At 44.4% G+C, this 20,822-nt stretch overlaps 1 protein-coding gene and 1 long non-coding RNA gene across 8 annotated transcripts in view; one reads left to right on the plus strand and one right to left on the minus strand.

Moving 5' to 3' along the window:
* Ppp2r2b (protein phosphatase 2 regulatory subunit Bbeta) overlaps positions 1 to 20,822 on the plus strand; it is a 390,383-nt gene that overhangs the window by 58,843 nt on the left and 310,718 nt on the right. The gene's annotated exons all lie outside the window — the stretch shown is intronic.
* The window catches only part of LOC121138878, a 31,122-nt gene continuing 20,210 nt past the window's right edge, over positions 9,911 to 20,822 (minus strand). The window contains exons 5-7 of one of the 4 annotated variants that reach the window (XR_005875760.1): positions 19,571 to 19,743; positions 17,294 to 17,426; positions 9,911 to 10,672 (exon numbers count right to left, since the gene is read on the minus strand). This is a non-coding gene — a long non-coding RNA (uncharacterized LOC121138878). The remainder of the gene's footprint in view (positions 10,673 to 17,293; positions 17,427 to 19,570; positions 19,744 to 20,822) is intronic. The other 3 variants (XR_005875757.1, XR_005875759.1, XR_005875758.1) reach the window with 3 other exon arrangements.

The raw sequence follows: 20,822 nt of genomic DNA on the forward strand, positions 1-20,822 counted from the left end.
GAAGACTTGGTCCTTGTCATGGCTGAACTGTGAATTTGAATATGAAGGAAAATGATCTTGAAAGTGGCGGGTAGTTGAATCAGAGTACCAATGGCCAGGCTCTTAGTCCACTCAAAGGTGACTCCAAGCTTATTGTGTGGTGCTGGTTTATTTTCCTGGGCCAAATAGACAGGTGAAGATGTTATCAGAGAGATGACGCACTACTGAAGAATCGCATAAAAAGAGATAGCAAAATTATAAGATGCAAGTCTTTTGTCATCTACGTTTCTTGACCTCTACATTTTCATGGGTGGAGGAGTGAGGTGATGCTTGTAGGCTAATAGGAACACCATTAAAATGACAACACCCACACCCTTTGACATTCTGATTCCAATGGGAAGTTCCATGCAGTTCCATCCCTAGGGAAAGAGGTACAGGTGCTTCGTACCTTCTCTAGAGAGGGAGCATAGCTTTCCTCCAGGGCAGGTTCTCACATAGGCTGTCCAGTCCCAAGTGGATATCCTGAACACACGTACATATAAGCAAAGCTAAATGGACTCAATAGATTACATATGTGTATACGTATGCATATGCATGTGAGAGACTATGGGACAATGATAAAGAGGAGATCATGAATTTGGGTGGGGTTGGACTGGGAGAGAGGGAAGAGAGTGATGTAGATGCAGTGTTCATATGTGAAGTTCTAAAAAAAAGACTTCAACACAAAACAAAACAAGGATAAGGAACAGGAACTTCGCCTGCTTAATTAGAATATAAATTTAACCCACATTAAATGTATTCATATGGCCCTGGGACCAAGATAGATAAATAGCTCAGTGGAACATGCAGATATAGCTTGGTATACATAGGAATTTGCTATATGAAACCAGTAATGCTCAAAATCACAGGAAGGGGAATCTTTGTTCAGCATATTATTATCATATCTGGCCATCAGCTAAGAAAATTAAAATTAGGAGCGGTACCCTAACCATATGTAATACATAAAAAGTATTTCAAAATAGATCAAGGACCTCAATATAAAGCTTAAATTATAAAACTCTTAACAACAACAAAAAACTTCAGTAATAATATTTTGGATGTGATATTAAAACAAAGAAAATAAAAATAAATACAGGCAAATTGGACTAATTCAAAACGTATAAATTTCTATGCAGCGATGGAACAGTACACATAGTGAACGCTCCACAGAAGGGAACAGATATTCGCAAAGAATGAATTGGCATTCAGAATACGTCCAGGAATTTTAGAGCTTTACAAGAGAACCATGCAATTAAAAGTTATAAAGGACCTGTGCATTAGTCCAGGTTCTCTGGAGGAACAGAACTGATAAGACGGCTATACATTGAACAGAGATTTATTAACCAGGTTTGCACCATATGGTCTGGGCAGTCCACGGCTGTCTTCATTCTAGAGAGGCTGAGCAAACAAGTGTTTGCTCAGTCCCCGAGGCTGGGTCCCAAAGTGGAAATGGAAGTCTGGGGAATTCCCGGGGAGCCCCTGGCTCAGCTGACATTGGAAGGCTTGAGAAGCTGGGTTCCATGGCCGCAGAGGATGGCAGCACAATGGTAGCAGCTATAGCAGCAGGGTGGATGAACTCGCCAACAGAGGTGTGAGGCAAGCGCAAGTCAAAGCAGCATGTGTCCCTCAGACCTTTACATCTGGGCTGCTGCAGAAGGGTGCCCTATATCCATGTGCTCCCACATACAGGTGCTCCCCACATCCAGATGCTCCCCACATCCAGATGCTCCCCACATCCAGATGCTCCCCACATCCAGGTGCCCCTACATCCAGGTGCTCCCCACATCCAGATGTTCCTCATATCCAGATACTCCCCATATCCAGGTACTCCCCATATCCAGGTCTCCCATACTTAGGTAATCAAGAAAAACTCCATCACAGGTGTACCCACAACTTAAATTAGGGGTCCCTCCTTCATAGTTGGTCCTCATGGACGTTTCTGGGTTATGTCCAATTGACAATGCTGTCTTCGTAGATATTCCTCCAGAGAGCATGCACAGTCAGTTGAGCATATGAACAAAGCTCAATATTGCTAATCATTAGGAAAATGCAGATCAAAGCAATACTTCAGCTGAAACCCACCAGGAAGACATTTAGAGAAGACAGGAAACAGATTGATGAGCACTGGATAAATCAGGTCATCTGTGTACTGGGTGGGACCTTGAAATGGAGCAGGCCCCTAGAAAGAAGTTTGGTGTGACCCCCAATTAAAAGTAGTTGGTTATCACCACACCTGTAACCCCAGTACTGGGAGACAGGGCCAGGTGGATCTGAGTTTGAGACCAACTTGGTCTACATATTGAGTTCCAAGCTAGCTAAGGCTGCCTAGTAGGGCACTGACTCAAAAAACAAAGTTAAAAATTAAATTAGTCCACTCCTGTACATATCTCAAAAATGAGTCAAAGTAGCATAGTGACACCCATCATCTTGTATAGCTAACATATTCTAACAAACCATTTTAGAACTAAGGGGTTTGAAGTGATGGCTGTACCCAGGTATGTAGCAGCATCATTTACAACAGTCAAAAGGTAGAGACAAATTGGTTCTCTACTGACTTACAAATACACAGATAAGATGTGGTACATATGTACGGAAAAGCATTATTAAGTCTCACAAAGGAAGAAATCTTGATATAGGCAACAACATGGACACAGAATTCTGCTTTTCTCGTTTAGTCTTACAAGAATGTCTATAGTAGGCAGCTCCTAAGAAAGTCCCAAAAATCTTCTGGTATTTATGTCCTTCTGTAGTCTCTCCCTTGGCTGGGATATGGACTTGAAAACATTATGCTAAGTGAGATAAACCAGTCACAAAATAAGGAGAATGGTGTTTTATTTGCACAGAGAGAAGGGCATCAAGGAAAGAGAGTGGAGTGCCCAGGGGGTAAGAAAGGGATTATCTGATGAATTATACAGACCTTTAGTTTTGTAAAGAAGGCCTGGAGTTTGAACCACGTGAGTTTAAACTGATGACCTGTGCCCTTAAAATGGTTAAGATTTACGATTTCTGCCTCCACCTACCAAATACAGAGTGCTGGAATAACGAGAGCACACTATCTTACCTAGCTTCATGTCTCAAATTTCTTTAGTACAATTTGATGTTTTATTTCATCACATGCATTCATGCATGTGAGTATCAATTACAAGTGAAGACTTAAATGTAAAAGAAGAAAACTCTATTTTGTCACAGATTATCTTATGCCTAAGGTACTGCATTACTGATCTACTGCTACATAACAAATTACTCCAAAACTTAGCACAGAACTAAAAGGTTTTCTGAGCCCTGTTTCTGTGGGTCAGGAATTTACATGTGGCTTAGCAGGTGCCCCTTGGCCAGAAGTGTCCCCTGTGGTTGTAGTCAAACCATCAGCTAGGGTTGCAGTATTTCAAAGGTCAGCTGGGCCTGAAGGATCCATTTCCAAGTTTCTGTACAAGGTTGCTGGCAGGTCTGAAAGAAAGGATTTGTTCCAAACTAATCACGTGGACCTCTGCAGGACTGCTTCACCAAGAGGTGGCGGGCACCCCCTGGGTTCAGAGAGAAGGACCTCGGCTCACACCCACCAGTGGGGATGGCAGGAAGAAGGAAGGGGGGGCAAAGAGGAGGAGCAGAAGAAGGAAGAGAGAGGGGAGAGGCTGAGGGAAGGAGCTGTGGTAGGAGTGTGAAGATATGCCTGGGACATGCACCAGCATGGAAGCCAGGGTCTTTTTAACTAGCTGGTCACATCATGCTGTCGAATTTTCCATGTTTTGTTTGTTAAAAACAAGTCCGAGACCAACAAGGTGACTCAGCAGGTAAAGGAGCCTGCCACCAAGCCTGACCCCGGGACCCACATGATGGAAGGACAGTACTGACTCCTAAGAGTTGTCCCCACATATCCACACAAAGACGGATGAATGCATGTAAACTTTTTAAATTTGTATAGTATATGAGGATTTCGGAAGTACTGTGTAGACATCATCTCCACCTTCCCCCTCCTCCATCAAACTTCTCCCATGTGCCTTCCCCTCAAATTCCTTACAAGGAATGGGACTTATTCTCTATGCCTATAGGGAAGAAATTAATCAATGTGACATTTTCTCAAGTTTCACAGAGCCTGCCCAGAAAGACAGCAATTTCTATGATTTAAACCATGTGGATTGTGCACTTCAGAAACCACCTTTGCCACATACTAGCTGTGTAGTGTTCAACTGGCCTGACTCTCCCTGACCTTCTAATGTGTGAAATGGGAAGATCAGTAGGTCCTACCTCATGGCTACTTTTAAATGTTGTACAATAAAGGCCTTCATATATGTGCATACACATATGTGTGTTATATAGACACATCATGTAGAAAGTGCTGCCTTAGTGTGTGGCCTGTATATAAGAAGCACTGTGCTAGTGGGTGTCACTGGTTGTGTGACAGGAAGTCTATGCTAGTGTGTTACTTCCCAGTATGAGAAAGTGTCACGTTCCTGTGTGTTAGTAATAGTGTAAATTCAACCTGTTACAGAGCAGAAGCTGGATTTGTCTCCTTTGATTTGCCTTCTTTTTAAAAAGGCTTTATTTTTGTGTCTGTGTTTGTGACTGCGTTGAGGATGTGCACCTGGGGGGGAGTGCCCACACAGGCCAGAAGTGGGGGCTGCATTCCCAGGAACTTGAGTTACAGACAGTTGGGAGCTGCCCACCGTGGGTGCTGAGAATTAAATTCTGGTCCCCTGCAAGAGCAGCAAGCATGCTTACCTGCTGAGCCCTCTGTCCTGTCCCTCTTGATTGATTCTTATTTACTTTCGAGCACAACTGGTGCACTGTGCCCAAGTTCGGAATAGATTTGCAAGCGTTCCATGTGTTCTCAGCCTGATTTTCCTGGCTCTTTATGACCTGGAGGAAAACAACTGATGCTGCACAAAAGCTTAAAGTCATCATTTGCTCTTATACCTCCAGATCAGTGCTTGAGACGTTAGAGAAGGGTGGCAAGGACCCCTTACTCTCCAGCTTCCGCCATGCTGTGTGCTCAGATGAGTGCTGATGAGCCTACCATTGCTTTCTGATGTGGTGACTTCACAACGCAGAGCTAAGCTACTCCTCACTTAGGTTTGACACCGAACCATTACCAAAAAAAGTATGTCACTTCTACCCCAGACTCTAGTGTTGGCATTCCCAGTGCTTCTCTGCTTGGCCCTCAATGACCTCATGCAGCTGATACAACACTACATTTCCTCTGTTTCCTTTTTGCTTGTGTTGCTTGGTTTTATATTTATTTTTTAATTTCATTTTACATTCCAACCAAAGTTCTCCCTTCTCCCTTCCTCTTGCCTCCCTCACCTCACCCCTCAGCCCACCTCCCCAAGAGGTAATGACTCCCATGGGGAGTTGACAAAGTCTGGAACATTAAGTTGGGGTAGGACCAAGCCCCTCACCAGTGTTATGGCTGAGCATGGCATCCCCTCATTGAGAATGGGTCCAGGAAGCTAGCCCATGCACCAGGGATAGATCCTGCTGCCAGGGGCCCCTTAGATAGCCCAAGCTTCACAACTGTCTCCCACCTGTGGAAGGCCTAGTTTGGTCCCCTGGAGTCTCCACAACTGTCAGTCCAGAGTTCATGAGTTTCCATGAGCTTCTACAGCTGTGTCTGTAGATTTCTCCAGCATGATCTTGACCTCCCTTGCTCGTGTGTTCCCCCTCCCTCTCTTTGCAGCAACCTCCACCTCTCTCCTGGATGACCACAGAGTTCCTAGCGTTGCCCTTTCCTGTCCTGCGGGACGAGGCTGACTTAGTGCACAGTATCCAACATTGTCCTCATGATCTATCAGTGAGGACTCAGGAACCTCGGAACAAACAGTTCTAAAACAGGTTCTGCTGCTGGCTCCGTCCTTTCCCCTCCCTAATCCTACACCACACCAGTGCCTTGCCTAGAACATTTTCCTCCAGTCATACAGATGTGCCATTTCTTTTTTATTTTTATTTGTTTTTATGTGTGCCTATGTATATGCGCGTGTGTGCTAGAAGAGAGTGGCTCTGTATGTATGTATTTGTGTGGGAGTGTGTGTGGAAGTGTGTATGTGTGTGTGAGTGTATGTGAGAGTGTGTGTGCACACGCATGCTCGTGCACACTAGAAGAGAAGAGTGGCTTCACCTGTGTGTGCATGCTAAAAGAGAGCATCTGTTTCCTGGAGCTGGACTTACAGGAGGTTGTGAGCCACCCGTTGTAAGTGCTGGGAACGGAACATGGGTTCTCTGTAAGAGCACCAAGTGCTCCTAGGCATGAAGTCATCTTCCTAGCCCTGAAACACCATTTCTAAGAGGTTCTGCTGACTGTTCCTTCCCCCTTGATGTTTGCAAGGGTGTTGCTCTCTGGAAGCCTCTTGCCAAGCATCACAGAATTAGTGCCTGCTTGGCTGCAGATTAGAAATTACATTTTGTTTCTGAAAGCTTCTCCGGATAACCAAACTGAACCTGCCTCTAAATGGTCCCCAGTGTCTTGATATCCCTTCTTATAAAGTGCCTCAACCGGGGCAGCTCTTTCTCAGCTCATGTCAAAGCTTCTCAGATATGGATGCCGTATAGTCATCGGCATGCTAGAGCTGAGCATTCTCACTTGCTAGAGCCAGCCATTCAGTGCCCAGAATTGCTGCAAGCTGGCTGTTAATCACAGCATCGTCTGAAGTCCAACTACAGAAACTTACAGTTAAATGTATCTAAAGTAAAAGAGCTCCCAACACATCCCTTCCCAATGCATTTGCATTTTGCATCTCCTCAATGACTTTAAAGTTGGCCAGTGTGTGTATCTGAAAATTGGCAAGCACTGTAAACCAGTGTTTGATTTACTGTTTTGTTTGTCTAGATTTGAAATACTAATGGAGGGACATTAATAATGCAGATTAAACTGAGAGGTGTGACATGGTGTCTGAATCCCTCCAGAAAAGGGGGGATTGAGCACTTGACTACTGACAATACCATCTGATTCAGCAAAGAAGTTCCTCGTGTCATTGACAAATGTCCTTGTCTGTGTCTTTGTGCTTTCCTTTTTGTCTTATTGTTAAACTAGGGGAGGTGTGGTTCACTTCAGCACACCCCTGAGAGTTCTCCAATCACCAGTACAGCCGTTGTCTAACTCACTGTGATGTCCCTAGCCTCTGGTGGTAAGCGGAAATAGATGTGAGCGATTGTTACTGGATATTTGTTCAATATGTCTGACTCCAGGGTATGTGCATGCACAGAAGCTTGTATACATGAATGTGTTGAGAGACCTAGCAGTCTTCTGAGTACTGCTTCCTGGTGCATCAAAGGAAGAGTTTAAGGAAGGCGGGGAGTGGTCTGACCTGTACCTCTCCGAATAACTCTCTTGGGTGATGGCTGATCCCTTTGCCCAGGTCTGGTGATCTAGGCCATGCTATTTAATATTCACACAGAGTCAACTTGTCCCAAAAGGCAAATAGGTGGCCCTAAGTGACTTAATTAACATGTAACTGGAAGGGTTGTCCTAGATTCCTGGGGCCGTGGTTGCATCCCTCGGTGGTTGTACATGCCTTATGTAAGCTGAGTGGGCTGCCTTTGGAGAAGATCCAGGGAACCAGAGGGAAATTTTTCCTCCTCTCCATCCCTAGCTCACTTGGCACAGTGAGGGTATTTTGGGATCTTGGCTGAGTTGGTCTCTTTTTGGCCTCTGTATCCCTAGGGAATTGCCGTTCCTACAGATGGAAGCTAACTGCAGAGTAGCCGTAGGCTGAGACTGTAAGGACGGGGTGAGAAGAGCTGGCTACAGGATGCCCCTGGTCCCCATGTGTGTCAGCTACAGCACAGTTTCTGAGCTGCATCATTCTGGGAATTGCTGTACTGGAAGATTGTTTTTCCTGTGGCAGTAGAGGAATACATCAAAGCTAGCTTCCAGAAGAGCTTCTGGAGTTCCAGGGTGCATTCCGGAGGTCAGCTCCTGCCACTGTCTGCGTTCATGCCAGGCTGTTGAGTTGGGACAGTAACTTAGCCTCTCAGAACCTGGGCTTCGTTGTTGGTGAGATGGGAGTGTGTTGTACATGGCTATGGATAAAAGTAAATGAGATCTATCCACCCCTAACCTAGCACATGACAGTATCTCTGTGAATCAGAGTCTACATCAGAGATGAGGTTGAGGGAGGCAGTAAGGGTCAGCAGAGGCGTGACCACAGGAAGGCCAGCTGAGACTTACCTTGAGAGCAACTTTCTCTCCGAAGCTTAACAAGACTCAGGTCTGGATTCATGGTACAGAAATGTACAAACTCTTGTTCATCCTTGTGCCCAAAGCTGTATGCTGTGGGAAAAGGAGTGGAGCCCTTGGGACTAAGTGAGACCTGAGTCTCATGTCTGAGCTGGGAAATTGTCCACGGGAAATTGCATTCAGATCTGTAAAACTGGGCATTTTGTGCATATTATAAGAGACAGGATCCAACAAGTGCCAGCAGTGTAATACTGACAAAGAGGAACTGTGGTTGTTGACTTGGAAAGACCACTTCTAGGATCTAGACATTTCTGATCCTAAATTGCAGTGACATTACCCTCAAGAAAGGCGATTACAAAGATTAAAGGAGACAATCTATGTCCAGAATGACTCTGGAAAATTAGGAAGAATAGCTGCCCTTACTGCTATTGCCATTATTAACGATTTCTAATGGCTAGATATGTTTAGGATCACCTACTATGTGCAGGAAGATGTGTCTTAGGCATGGGGCAGGCAAAGGCTGCTCTGCTGTGCAGTCTGAGAGAAAGCCCACTTCCATTTTAGTTAGGGATGGCACAGAAGTGCGTGCGCGCGCGCGCGCACACACACACACACACACACACACACACACAAATATTTCAGAAAACAATAAACTTTGTTTATAAAGGTTATTGAGGGCTAGGTAGAGCTGATCTTTGACTCAGATCACATGGCCAACACTAACACAAAGGAAAGAACGGTTTCGTTTCTGAATCCATTTGACAGGTTCCTCACAATCAGAGATCCCCATCCCTCTCCCTGGATGTGACTTCAGATTAAGAAGCTGAGCTCAGACACAGCAACCAGAGTGATATGTCCTCTTTATGTGACCCAACAAAGGAACTGCGATTTCCTTCCCCGCAGGTGGCCGATGTGTCCACTAGGTGGCAGTGTTCCACAATGAACAATGAGGTCCCACAGGAAAGTCTGGCCAATACTGCGGACTACCTAATGAATATTTGCTACAAGCACAAATGGCAGATATTGTATCTGCGGCTGTGTCGGTTGTGTGAGATTCCACATCCAGGGCTTGGCATGGTAACACTTCCTCCCCTTTGTTGCTTGCATTTTGTGTCTGAAATAATGGCTTTTAGCTAACACCCTCTACATAGCCACTGTACTGAGAGTTATACAAACCTCACTGTGTGTGTCAGTCGCGTGGTGAGTCACACATACATGAAGAGTCTACGGGTCAGAGAGTAACGGTGTGCCCAGGGATGGACAGCTGGTTAAATCCAGTATCAGCTACATATCATAACCTAGAATTTACCTTCACAGTGTCCTGTTCTGTATTTAGGACAACATATTATTATCAAGATCAAGTGCTGTTAAAGCAGAAAAGAAATCATCTCCAATATCACAGAATTATATTCCAATTCATACATTTTTTCTGAATATCCCCCAAAGTACTATTTGCATAGTACCCACCCAGCCCAAGGAATGCAGCCAGCAACGTCTGAAAACCGCAGGTGTGGAAGGGAGGCAGGAGCAGTTTTTTCTGTAATCGTCTTAGAGTGATGTCTTGGAGGAATGATGGACACACCCGTCATCTTCTTCTGAATAAGAGACCCAAGGAGGTGCTGCATGGCTCCCACCCACACCCCATATTTGTCCATCTGTAGATGTCCTGTTGTGCTGTGCCGTGAGACAAATCAGTCTGGCCAGACACAACAATCATCATACTTTCCACGGCGTACACCTGGTGAGGCAGCTTATTATCCATATGACACAGTTTATCATGAGATTGTAGTCTGTGACCCTGTAAGTTGAATGGGAAGGAGGCTAGAGACAAGATGTCACGTCCCCTTCAGTTTACAGATGAGGACACTGACCCAGTCAGTCACAGGGTAAGGATCGTCCGCTCTACCTCTTCAGACCAGAGACAAGAATTGAAACCAGATGCCTATCCATTGCAAACCCTGGAGGACACTCAAGATCAGACCCGGCCCCCAATGCCAAGACCCACATCTGGAAAGAAACATGCTCCACATCTGAGAGCCTCCAAGGCCATGTCTGGTAGCCACTAAGCCCATGTCTGAGAGCACCCGAGCCAAAGTTCAGCCATTTATCAGTACTCATGGAAATCTTTAATGTGCTGATAGTCACCATAGAGTCTCCCAAGAGGGAATTCGGTGGTCAAGAGTTTGCAAACTGATTCTTCGACTCTCTGTTTAGCAGATCTATTAATAAATAGCATGCTAATTTGGGATAGAGCGGAGCTGGAAAGGACTCATTTGTGTTCCGTTGTCACAGTTTCTCGAAGCACTGGATGATGAACCTCAGGTTGAAGCAGTTAATGAGATGTAAGGGTGACTGAGGGGGGTGGGTTGATTTCAATAATCACAAGACCAAAACTGTCTTGGAGCCATAGCAGGCAGCTGACTTGAGGGCTTCGATTGGAGGTCACTGTGCCTGGAGAAGGTCGGGTCTCAGTAGAACTTCCTCCTGAGAAAGGTAAATTATTCATTGTGAGAGCTGCCCTTGTAAGAACCTTCTTAAGGAAGTCGGAAAAGTCAAACCATTTGAATAGTTCTATTCAGAGAACACCTGGATATACGGTATTTCAAGAGTCAACAAAAAAGGAATGAGGTTTCAGTACAGTGAGCTGGGGAGTGAATGTCCTTCAACAACTCCAGAACTTGGAGTGTCGGCGACTGGATTTGAATTCTGGTTGTGGATATTTGTTAGAATGAGTTTGCACAAGATACCCTCATTGACCTGCTTGTGTCCTTAAAATAGTCATTTATGTAAACAGTGGGATAATGTTCCCTGTGGGAGAAGGCAGAGAAATAAATGAAAGGGTCATAGCAGCTTCAGAAATAACTTGAGGAGAAAAGAGGACCCCAAGGAAAAGCTCAAGTAACATAATGTCCTGCCTGAGAAAGGATTAGAAACTCGTGGTGAGGGTAGAAAACTAGCCAAGCGGTGGAGAGCCAGGAACCGGTGGCCGGTGAGCCAGTGGACAGCTAGGAAGATCACCCAACCCAGGGGAAGTGTTCCCACTGCCTGCCACACGGAGGACAGTGACTGCAGGGGAGAGTCTGGCTGGCATTCACACATGGTACTCCAAGTTGAGTCGGGCCAGCGGTCAGACAGCTTTAGCGGACACAGCAAATCACAGGCAAGGATTGGCCTCACTGATTTTGATTTCCTTGGATTGAACATTATGTCATCAGCAAGGCTGTTTAGAAGTTCATATGAAATGTCCTTAAGTAGGGAACGAAGCGAGGAAGATAGGCTCTAGCTCATTTCGTATAAACTGTCCTTGACAATGTGTCCCAATCACGTTTGTTCACCTGTAATAATGTTCCCTCATTAAATTGAGCCGCCATCTCCAAGGCGAGTCAGCGCAGTGAAGGCCACAATGGTGGCCCTGGGGGGCCTTGTATCCTCTACCCAGCTCTGCCAGGAAGCCCTCCATGCAGTGCTGGGCACGGCAGTCCTTGGTCCACATTCTTGGGAAACAAAGAGGAGCAGACAAAGCAACCAGAGACTGGCCTCATAAAAATGACCCTGAAGGCAGAGAGCCCTGGGACACGTCCCCAGCCATGCCACTGTCTAGCTTTGTGGCTTCTGGAAGGGCCCAAGGACCCTAGAGGGTGATCTGAACCAAGAAGTCTTCTTGCCATTCTGAAACGGTCTCTGGTTGCTTAGTGCCACCTCCCAGGTTTTCAACCTCAAGGGTTTTGTATTCTCAGTTATGATTGTCCATGTTTGTAATGACAGCATCCATCTACATAGGTCAGGTTGGCCTTAAGTTTGTTACACACACACACACACACACACACACACACACACACACACACACGAGTCTCTCTCATCTCCTCAAACATAAGGGAAGCGATGAAAGCAGAGTCCAAGGAACACTGACAGCAGCAGAAACCCGGACTGACCCAAAAAGAAAGAAAAAGACATGAATGTGATGTTCTCCACATGTCAGTGGTTTTAGGGTTCAGAACACTGAACCTGCAGAACACCCTCCCTATTGCTCAGAGTCATGAGATCATCCTGGAGTGTTGGTGGGGGTAGGGGTGTGGGGTGAGCTATGGCGTGGATGCATTCCTTTCTGGAAGCTTATGGCCAGCCATGTAAAACAAATGAATCACAGACTAGCTGAGCAAGCTTTTGCCAAGCTTAACTTTCTCTCTAAAACACCCTAGGTGGTGTCTTCATAATTCATTCTTGTCTCTAGGGATACACACAAGCAAAGGCAAGAGATTACCTAAGCTAAAGTGGGTCACAGACCACATTTACTAACTGGGCCACCATCACAAAGAAAATAAAGATAAAATTTCCTTTTGGTTTGTAATCATTTCCCTGAAAATAACGCCTCTCTGAAAGAGCAGAGTTTCCCAGTTACAGAAACTGACATGCAAACATCCAGTGCTGACATTGGACAGATTTTAGGATGGACATTATCAATAGTGAGTGAACCAAATTCTCATTTTAGACCATAAGGGTTCCCCCCACCCCAATTTAAAACTCCCTTGAAGAATATCCCCATCAAATATGAACGAAGGACAGGAGAACACATTACATCATAACAAGTGCCTAATTACCACGTGGAAAGGCTGTCTGCTTTACTAGTTATCCCAGAAATAAAAAGTAAAATCACAGTATGGTGCTAATTTTCACCTAATGATAGACAAAGACTGGAACCAAAAGCAATGTGTCAAGAAGTTAGAGACAGCAGAATCGACATTTTGATGGTGTGGTAGTACATTGTAGAGTAATCCCGCAGCCCCAGTATTAAACACGTGTGCCATTTGGCTCAGCAACTCAAATTCTGAATTTTATGCTATGCAAACAACCATAGAAATACAGGGAGTTATAATGAGGTGGGCGTTTATCACTATCACCTGCCTCTGTAAGCTTTGTTTTTTAAATTAGAAATAACTCACTGTCTATGAAGAACAAATTAGATAAGGTATGTTACAGCCACATAATGGAATATGTCATAAACTTCAGAAGTCACAATCTAAATCTGTGATCATGTTATATTAAAAGGCAAATCATACAGCTAAGACATTTCTCAGTAGAAAAGATAAATACAGTGCACACCTGAAAATAAGATCCAAGCTAAGGGCTCTGGTAAATTTAATAAAGACACCTTCCACTTATGGTTATTTTTCTGATTATTGAAGCTTTTACAACAGCCATGCATTCATTGCTCTTGTACGTAGAGACTAGCATTAAAGCATCCAAGAAGGATGATGGACATGTCATCTGGCAAGAAAAGACTTCAAGTTCCTGGAGGCCACAAATAGACCCCTTTGTTTTATTAGATTTAAAAGATGCTACTTGCTCTCTGGAGGCATGTGATGGCCTGTCCGCCAGGATTTAGGGTTAACATCCTGCTTGAGAGATGGAAGCTTGAGCTCTGAAGTCTAATTTGCTTGAATCTGTGTATCCTGCCTGGTCCACTTCTATTGACATCCTGTCTAGTGGCTGAAGCCTACCTCCTGATGTTCTAGACCCTGGCTGGGTTCTGTTAGGACAGCATGTGAGTCTTATTCCCAGGAGGTTCAGTGGATGTATAAGGAGACAATGCATGGTAGATGACGTAAGAGAAATGCTTTGGGATGACCCCAGCTACTCTCCTTGAGAACAAGGGGCCTCCTCCGTAGAGCTCCGGGTTTGTGTGTGTGTGTGTGTGTGTGTGTGTGTGTGTGTGTGTGTGTGTGTGTGTGTGTGTGTGTGTATGTGTGTTAGTTTTGGTGGTGGTGGTTGTTTTTGCTTTTGCTCTTGTTTTGTCAGAACTAAATCTGATGTGGGACTGAGGATGCCCCAGCATCTGTCTCTATGGAGGGCTGGGAAAGAAGGGTTTATATTCTCGTACAGGCAACTGAAATTGTTCCCAGCACATCTCCGCTGTAATCTATCAATGGCCGCTCCATGACTGCACAGTCAAGTTCAAGCTGTTTAGGTTGAGAGCTGTTGTAGGGCTCCTTGGTCTCACAGATGTGCTCCCATCGCTGCCTCCCTACCTTACTTCTCGCTTCCCATGAGGGCATGGCAGGGATTGGCTTTGCTGTCTCTCTCCCAGCCCATCTCCAAAGCTGGCAGCTTCACACCATGAAGCACCATAGCCCACAGTGCTCTAACCCTCTGGTCCCTTGCTCCCATCCGTTTCTTCACTTGCCTGCTGGCTCCCGCTGGTTCTTACTTTCAGTATGGTTCAAGCACCACTTCAGAGATTTTTTTCACTATCTCTTCCCCATCTCCAACTGGCAAAGCCCCCTGCTGTACCCCAGATCTTGGCACATCCATTCGCTCATGTGTGTATTAGTAAGTGCTTGAGTCCTCACTCTTGGGCACTGGCCTCCATTCTGGGTAGAGGAAAAGCAGAATAAGTCAGAGAGCTCGCCCCAGCTAAGCTGCTGGTCTATCTAGCTATGGTGACAATATTGTAATCATTTGTTTTCTTCTGCGCCTCTGACAGACTGCGAGCTTTGTGAAGGCAGGAATGGAGTCCCTGTCTTATTAGACTTTCCTAGTCACTGAGACAATGTGTTCCTGTTGAACACACATCAGCTATTGAACGTTAAGGATTATTGTTTTGAGACAGGGTTTCTCTATGTAGCCCTGGCTGTCCTGAAACTCACTCTGTAGACCAGGCTGGCCTCAAACTCAAACATCAGCTTGCCTCTGCCTCGCACATGCTAGAATTAAAGGCGTGGGCACCACCACCACCAGGCTAAAAGCTTGGCTGCTGTTGTTAAACATTTAAAAGAAGAAATAATGTGGCAGGGACACACTGTCTTATCTGATTTAACTGTAGGGTTCTAATCAGTTTCCAAGGAGCGTCATTAAACATGAAGGCCCCAGACTCTCCTCTGAACTGACTTTTAATCTGGCTAAGTCAATATATTCCTCAACATGTTAACACCTTGAAAATGTTAGATTTAACTAAATTAAGACTACTACATAAGAACAAAACCAGAAATCTTAGTGAGCATTTTAAATTCCTTGACTCCCTCCTCTAATCATTTACTAACTAAATGACTTTGAGTACTTAATTTGATTTCTCTGTCACATGGCTTTCTCAACTATGAGATGCAGATGATAATAGAACCCGCTACATGAGGTAGTTGTAGGTTTCAATCAGCCACTATACAGAAAAACCTTAGGTCACAGCTGTTAGGGCTGATGGAGATAGTGATGATGTCTGAGACAAAGGATGGTGGGCAGGACTGTGTACCGATGGACACTATAGCCTTTAGGGTCAGATGGTCCTGAATGTGTAAGCTTGCCCTTGTATTTGTTTATTAACTGTGTAGCTCATGATAAGTTGCTTATGTCCTCTTTGCCTTGGGTTATCTCTAAACAGCACTTAAAATAATAGCACTGAGTTGGAGAGAGAGGTCAGCAGTTAAGAGAACACTGGCTGCCCTTCCAGGGGTCTCGGGTCTGAATCCCAGCATCCACAAGGCATCTCACAACCATCTGTTACTCCATCTCTAGGGAACCGGATGCCATCTTCTGGCCAGACATGTTTGTGGTGCACAGACACACATGTGAAATAAATAATAACTTAAAAAATAATAACACTGTAGAATTCTTACAAAGCCTAAACAAGTCACAACAATAAATATTAGGATAATTAATGGGTACACAAAGAGTGATAAATAAGCATTACATTAATAGGCAATAATAAAGGAAAACAAAGAGTTGTAGGATATTGTACGGGTTCGATTCTGCCTCTTTCTGAGAGCAAATGTAACATCTGGGAAGTGCTTATGCAAGCAGATCATCTGAGTGATATGTCTCTCAAAACCAGAGTCGAAACATCTGACTGGGGTTGGAGTCTTTGAAATGAATATGGAGACTCGATCTAACAGAGTCAGGGGCTGGAAAGATACAGCTGAGGGCTAGAGAGAGTGGAACCTCGGGGGAGCAGGGTCCTCTCAGGAAATGAAGGAAGTCCTCTGCTCTTCAGTGGCGGCAGCTGGAGTTTGGAGGGGTGGGACTTCAGGGGACAGATGCCGATCCAAGTCTGTTTGACTGATGGCTTGTTACAAATGCTGGGAGGAGAAAGGCAGAAGCTGTGATGTTTGATGGGCCTTAGCCAGCTCAGCATCCCCTGTCTCCCCGGATATTTGGTGCTTTCTCTCAATTCTCAGTTTTGAACGGATGCATCTTTGGCAGTCAGCACCAGCAGTTGTGTGTTCTCGCCGTCCTCTTGGACACTGGGTGTCAGTGAAACCAAGGGTGGGGTGCGAGGGGTCCCATTCCCCTGCTGCGGCGTACCACCTGTCTACCAAGCCTTATACATTTATAACACTTCTTCAAGGTACTTTCTCCATCTAAGTCAGACATTTGCTTCAAAAAGGGGGAAAACCCACATAAATAAATAAACTCAGCTCTGTGACTGCATAATTGGAAACGCAAAACTAGAATTGTACAACTGCAGAAGTACTACAGCTAGGTACCTCTACCTTCAACAGGACCTGACGACCTTGCCTCTCAAGACTCAAATTAAGCACTAAGTTTGAAGAAACCACCCTGATGCTCTAATCTAGACTAAGAAGAGTCTCACTATGTCCTTCCCTTGCTGTTTGTACTGTGGGTGTTGTACACATTCATTTGTTGCCTGTTCATGCAGGATGACAATTTGTTTACATAGCTGTCTGTGTAACTGTGAGTATCTAGTGAAAGATGGCATGGGATGCCTTACCAAGATGCAGACTCCCGCACCTGATTCCTTTTTGATTAATTGTATATTAACTATGCAAAACAAGGGATTTCATTATGACATTTTCATATGTGCAGGTAAGGTGCTTTGATCATGTTCACTCCCTCTGTTACCCTCTTCTGTCTCCCTCCCCCTCTCCCCACCCTCCCTTAGCACTCCCCCTTTCTTTTCCTGACCCTTTAACTTTTCCTTTAAATTCTAAATGACAGAAAGCAGGTGATGTTTGTCTGAGTCAGCTGGGCCTGCCTTCCAATCTCCTACATCAGAATTGCTGGTCATGGAATACAAATTTCTGCATTTCTAAGGCAAAAATTGTCATTTACATGCAGTCAATTTTGAAGGCCTGTGAAAGAGACTGGGTATCTACTTACTGCAGATGAGAGGACCCTGCATTCATGTTCCACTTGGAGAAGCATTGCTTGTAGATGTCCTACACATGAGACACTTGGGTGAGCTCCATAATACATTACAAATGCTAGGATAAGACAGACATGGCAGGAGATTCTGATCATCCCAGTTTATTGCAGCATTTGGGAGGGAGAGGCAAGAGGATCACTGTGAGTTCAAGTCCAAGTAAGACATTGCTATAAACTAAATGTCTATATTCCACCTATGTAATATTAGCCGCCAATGTGGCGATGATATTATGAGGTGCCATGGCCCTTTCTGACATGTAGGGACATAAGGGAAAAATGAGAAAATGGTCTTTGATGAACCTGGAAGTGGCCTTCTCCAATTACCAAATCCACTGGCACCTTGATTGAGAACTTCACAGCATCCAGAACCATGAGGAATCCTTGTTTGTTGTCATCTTCTCGGTGTGCAGTATTTTGTTATAAGAGACCAAGTCAGACATACACATGAATACCTATAATCCTATAATCTTCTAAAAAGAGGTGCACTCTCGTCTGTGAACTGGTGTGTGTGTGTGTGTGTGTGTGTGTGCACTCTGTATATTTATCCTGAGGGAGTTATGGACACTGCGTATAAAGTGGTTCTACAATACACAAACATGATGACAACTTATCCTCCTTTATTGCAAAAGTTGACTCAGTTGGACATGTTTTTCTCCCTAAGATCGAAAGACTAATCTTTGGTCAAACAAAGATTGATAAAATCTTGAGCAAATTCGTTGGGGAGTGACCAGGGTGATTCATGTTCTATGATGACAGTTCACATAGCTGGGGATCAGATAACAAAACACAGAGTGCGGGAGTGAAGAACAGCAGAGTTTCCCACTCAGGGGATTAGTGTGTTAAGATTAAACTGTGGAAGGACTTTCTAATAACTAATGAAAATGTGATAGATAAATGGAAATTTAATGCCAGAGATTTTTTTCAGTTAATGTTTCTTTAAATCCCTAGAATCATACTTCTTTTTGTCACTTTTCTAAGTTAACAGGGTTCTTGCCATCTCTTTAGAGCTCACATATCCAGGACTCCTTAAAAGGGTGGTTATAGTCAGTGGTTGCCTCTCAATGGTCAGCTACAAGCTTGCAGCCCTCAGCCCCTCCCTTGTAGAAATGAGTCAGGCTACCTGAAACAAGCTCATATTCTTGCATTGGATTTCCAGAGTCAGAATTCTTTCTCTTAAGAATTACTCAATGAGGGATGAGGTCACCACTCAGTGGAAAAGCAGTCAGGCAGCTTGTGTGAAGCCCTGAGGTCTATTCCTAGCATCCACCACCCCACACATATACTAAGCATTCACTGACTGGCTTGGTTTCTATGGGCCTGGCACTGCTATGGCTTAGAGATGCTTGCAATTTATCTGGGGACAGGACCCATGACTTGTATTAAAAACCACTTTAACTATTGTGTGCCTGCTTCTTAGGCTTATTCACTGGCAGCTCAAAAGTCCTCTGATGCCCATAGCATCACCTGGAGCTTGTTAGAAATCCAAACCCTCAGGCCCAAATGCAGACCTATTGAATCAATATATCCCCTTTAATATAATATACATATATATAGGTAGTTTCATAGACATTATACAATCATCGGGGGTTCTTGGATAGGGTTGGAGCAGGTGCATAGACTTTTTCTGGAGACAATTATTCCTACAGTCTAGTCTTAGTATATTTTAGCATCCCTGGTATTCTGTTACTTCTTGCTGAAGAATACTTAGACTTAAATTATAGTTTCACTGCTCACTAGATGTCTGATGAAAAGAAAAAACGATTCAACCCAAATGAATCTGTGACATCATCTATGAAGGAAGAAGATGATAAGATTTTTGGCATGGTGACTGGGAGAATTAAATGTTTAGTGTACGGCTTGGCATAAAGCAAACACTCTGAGATGAACTTCTTTTTCTTCTCTTTGACAGTGAAATTTAAGAACCCTCATGGTCCAGTCAGGTGCTTGGCTTGGTTTGTTATCAGAGAGAATAGACTTTTTGGTAGAGCTCGTGCTTAGCATGTGCAAAGCCCTGGGTTTAATGTCCAAGTTGGAAAAATCCAGGAAAAGGGGGAATGAGAAGGAAGGGAAGAGGATAAAGAGAAGAGAGAAAATTAAGTATATCAGATGCCACTACTAGAACACTGTGTATCACAATTTAGAAATGCAAACAGTTCAGTCCCTCCCCTGTGGCCCATGTTAGTCACTTTTATTGCTTTAATGAAAAAGCAACTTAAGAAGGGAAGAGCTTACTTTGACACACATTGGAAGATGCAGCCCATCATGGAGGAGAAGGGCGAGCAGCAAGGGTGACTCCAGCTACCGAGGCAGGAGTGTGCAGCAGTTGGTCACACAGTGTCCACAGGAAGCAGAGAGGAGTAAACGCTGCCCTGCACTTGGTGTCTCATTCAAGTCGATGCCAAAAGCTGCCAGGATGTTTGAAGAAGTGGTAGTCAGTGAGAATCGTGAATGAGAAAAAGCCTTACAGCCCGGTTTACGCAACCTTTGAAGCTTGAGGCGTCGGTTGTGTGACATGTACTTAGGCATCACTGTGGAAAGGAGAGCTGGGACCTTGCTGTTGACCAATGCTGGGTGTGGGCTTCCGAGTGCATACCATTGATTTATTGAGCATACTTTCCCAATAGAATGGTTTCCTCTAGAGTCAGAAATCTGCTGTAGTGGGTCTGACCAGCAGCAGACTGGCAAATAATGACCATACCCCCTTTTTAGTGCAAGCTTGGCTTTGGGGAGATCTTTGCAACTTACTGATCTTTGCTAGCTGTTGTGTACAATCTGTATTTTATACCAAGTCACAAGCCAGTTAAAAATGGTTTGCTGTGTAGAACAGGAGTGGATAGGATGACAGTTCAAAGTAGTTTTCTTTTGTTATTATTCGGTCAGCTTATGAAACACCCACATATAAGATTCGTACCTTTCCTATTTGTCTCCAATACTGCAAGACCCTTACATGATCCATAGTAGCGAGCTCATTGGCAACTTATCTTGTGGATTCAAGAGGACCACTTCAATGATTTCTCTTCTTTGGTTATTGTCACCCTCTGATGGCCAGCCACTATCTCCTATCCTCAGAGCTCTTGTCTCCTTTGCAAATTCCTGAACCAGCTTTGCATTATACATTCCATAGCAGGTCCTGGCCCAGATATGCTGCTGATGTTGCAAGTTGGCTCCCTAATATCATTCTCATAAAATAAATGTCCAATAATAAGCCATCCCCAGAAGTGAGAACTGTGAATTAAAATAATAGATAATATAACCGCAATTAAGAATATATGCCAATATTAAGTGACAAGTTTCAATAGTTCAAAAACTGCAATTGCTTTTATACCAACTTACATAGAGTCTGGGACCCAGCCTATGCAGAGTATCACTACCATTCAGAGCTGGTCTCCCCACCTTGGATAAAGGTGGAAATATCCAGATAGATATATTCAGAGATTCATCTCTAGTTAGTTCTAAACCTATTCCAGGTGACAGTCAAGATTAA

Source organism: Mesocricetus auratus, unplaced genomic scaffold, assembly GCF_017639785.1.
Source record: "Mesocricetus auratus isolate SY011 unplaced genomic scaffold, BCM_Maur_2.0 Super-Scaffold_6730, whole genome shotgun sequence".
NCBI lineage: Eukaryota > Metazoa > Chordata > Mammalia > Rodentia > Cricetidae > Mesocricetus > Mesocricetus auratus.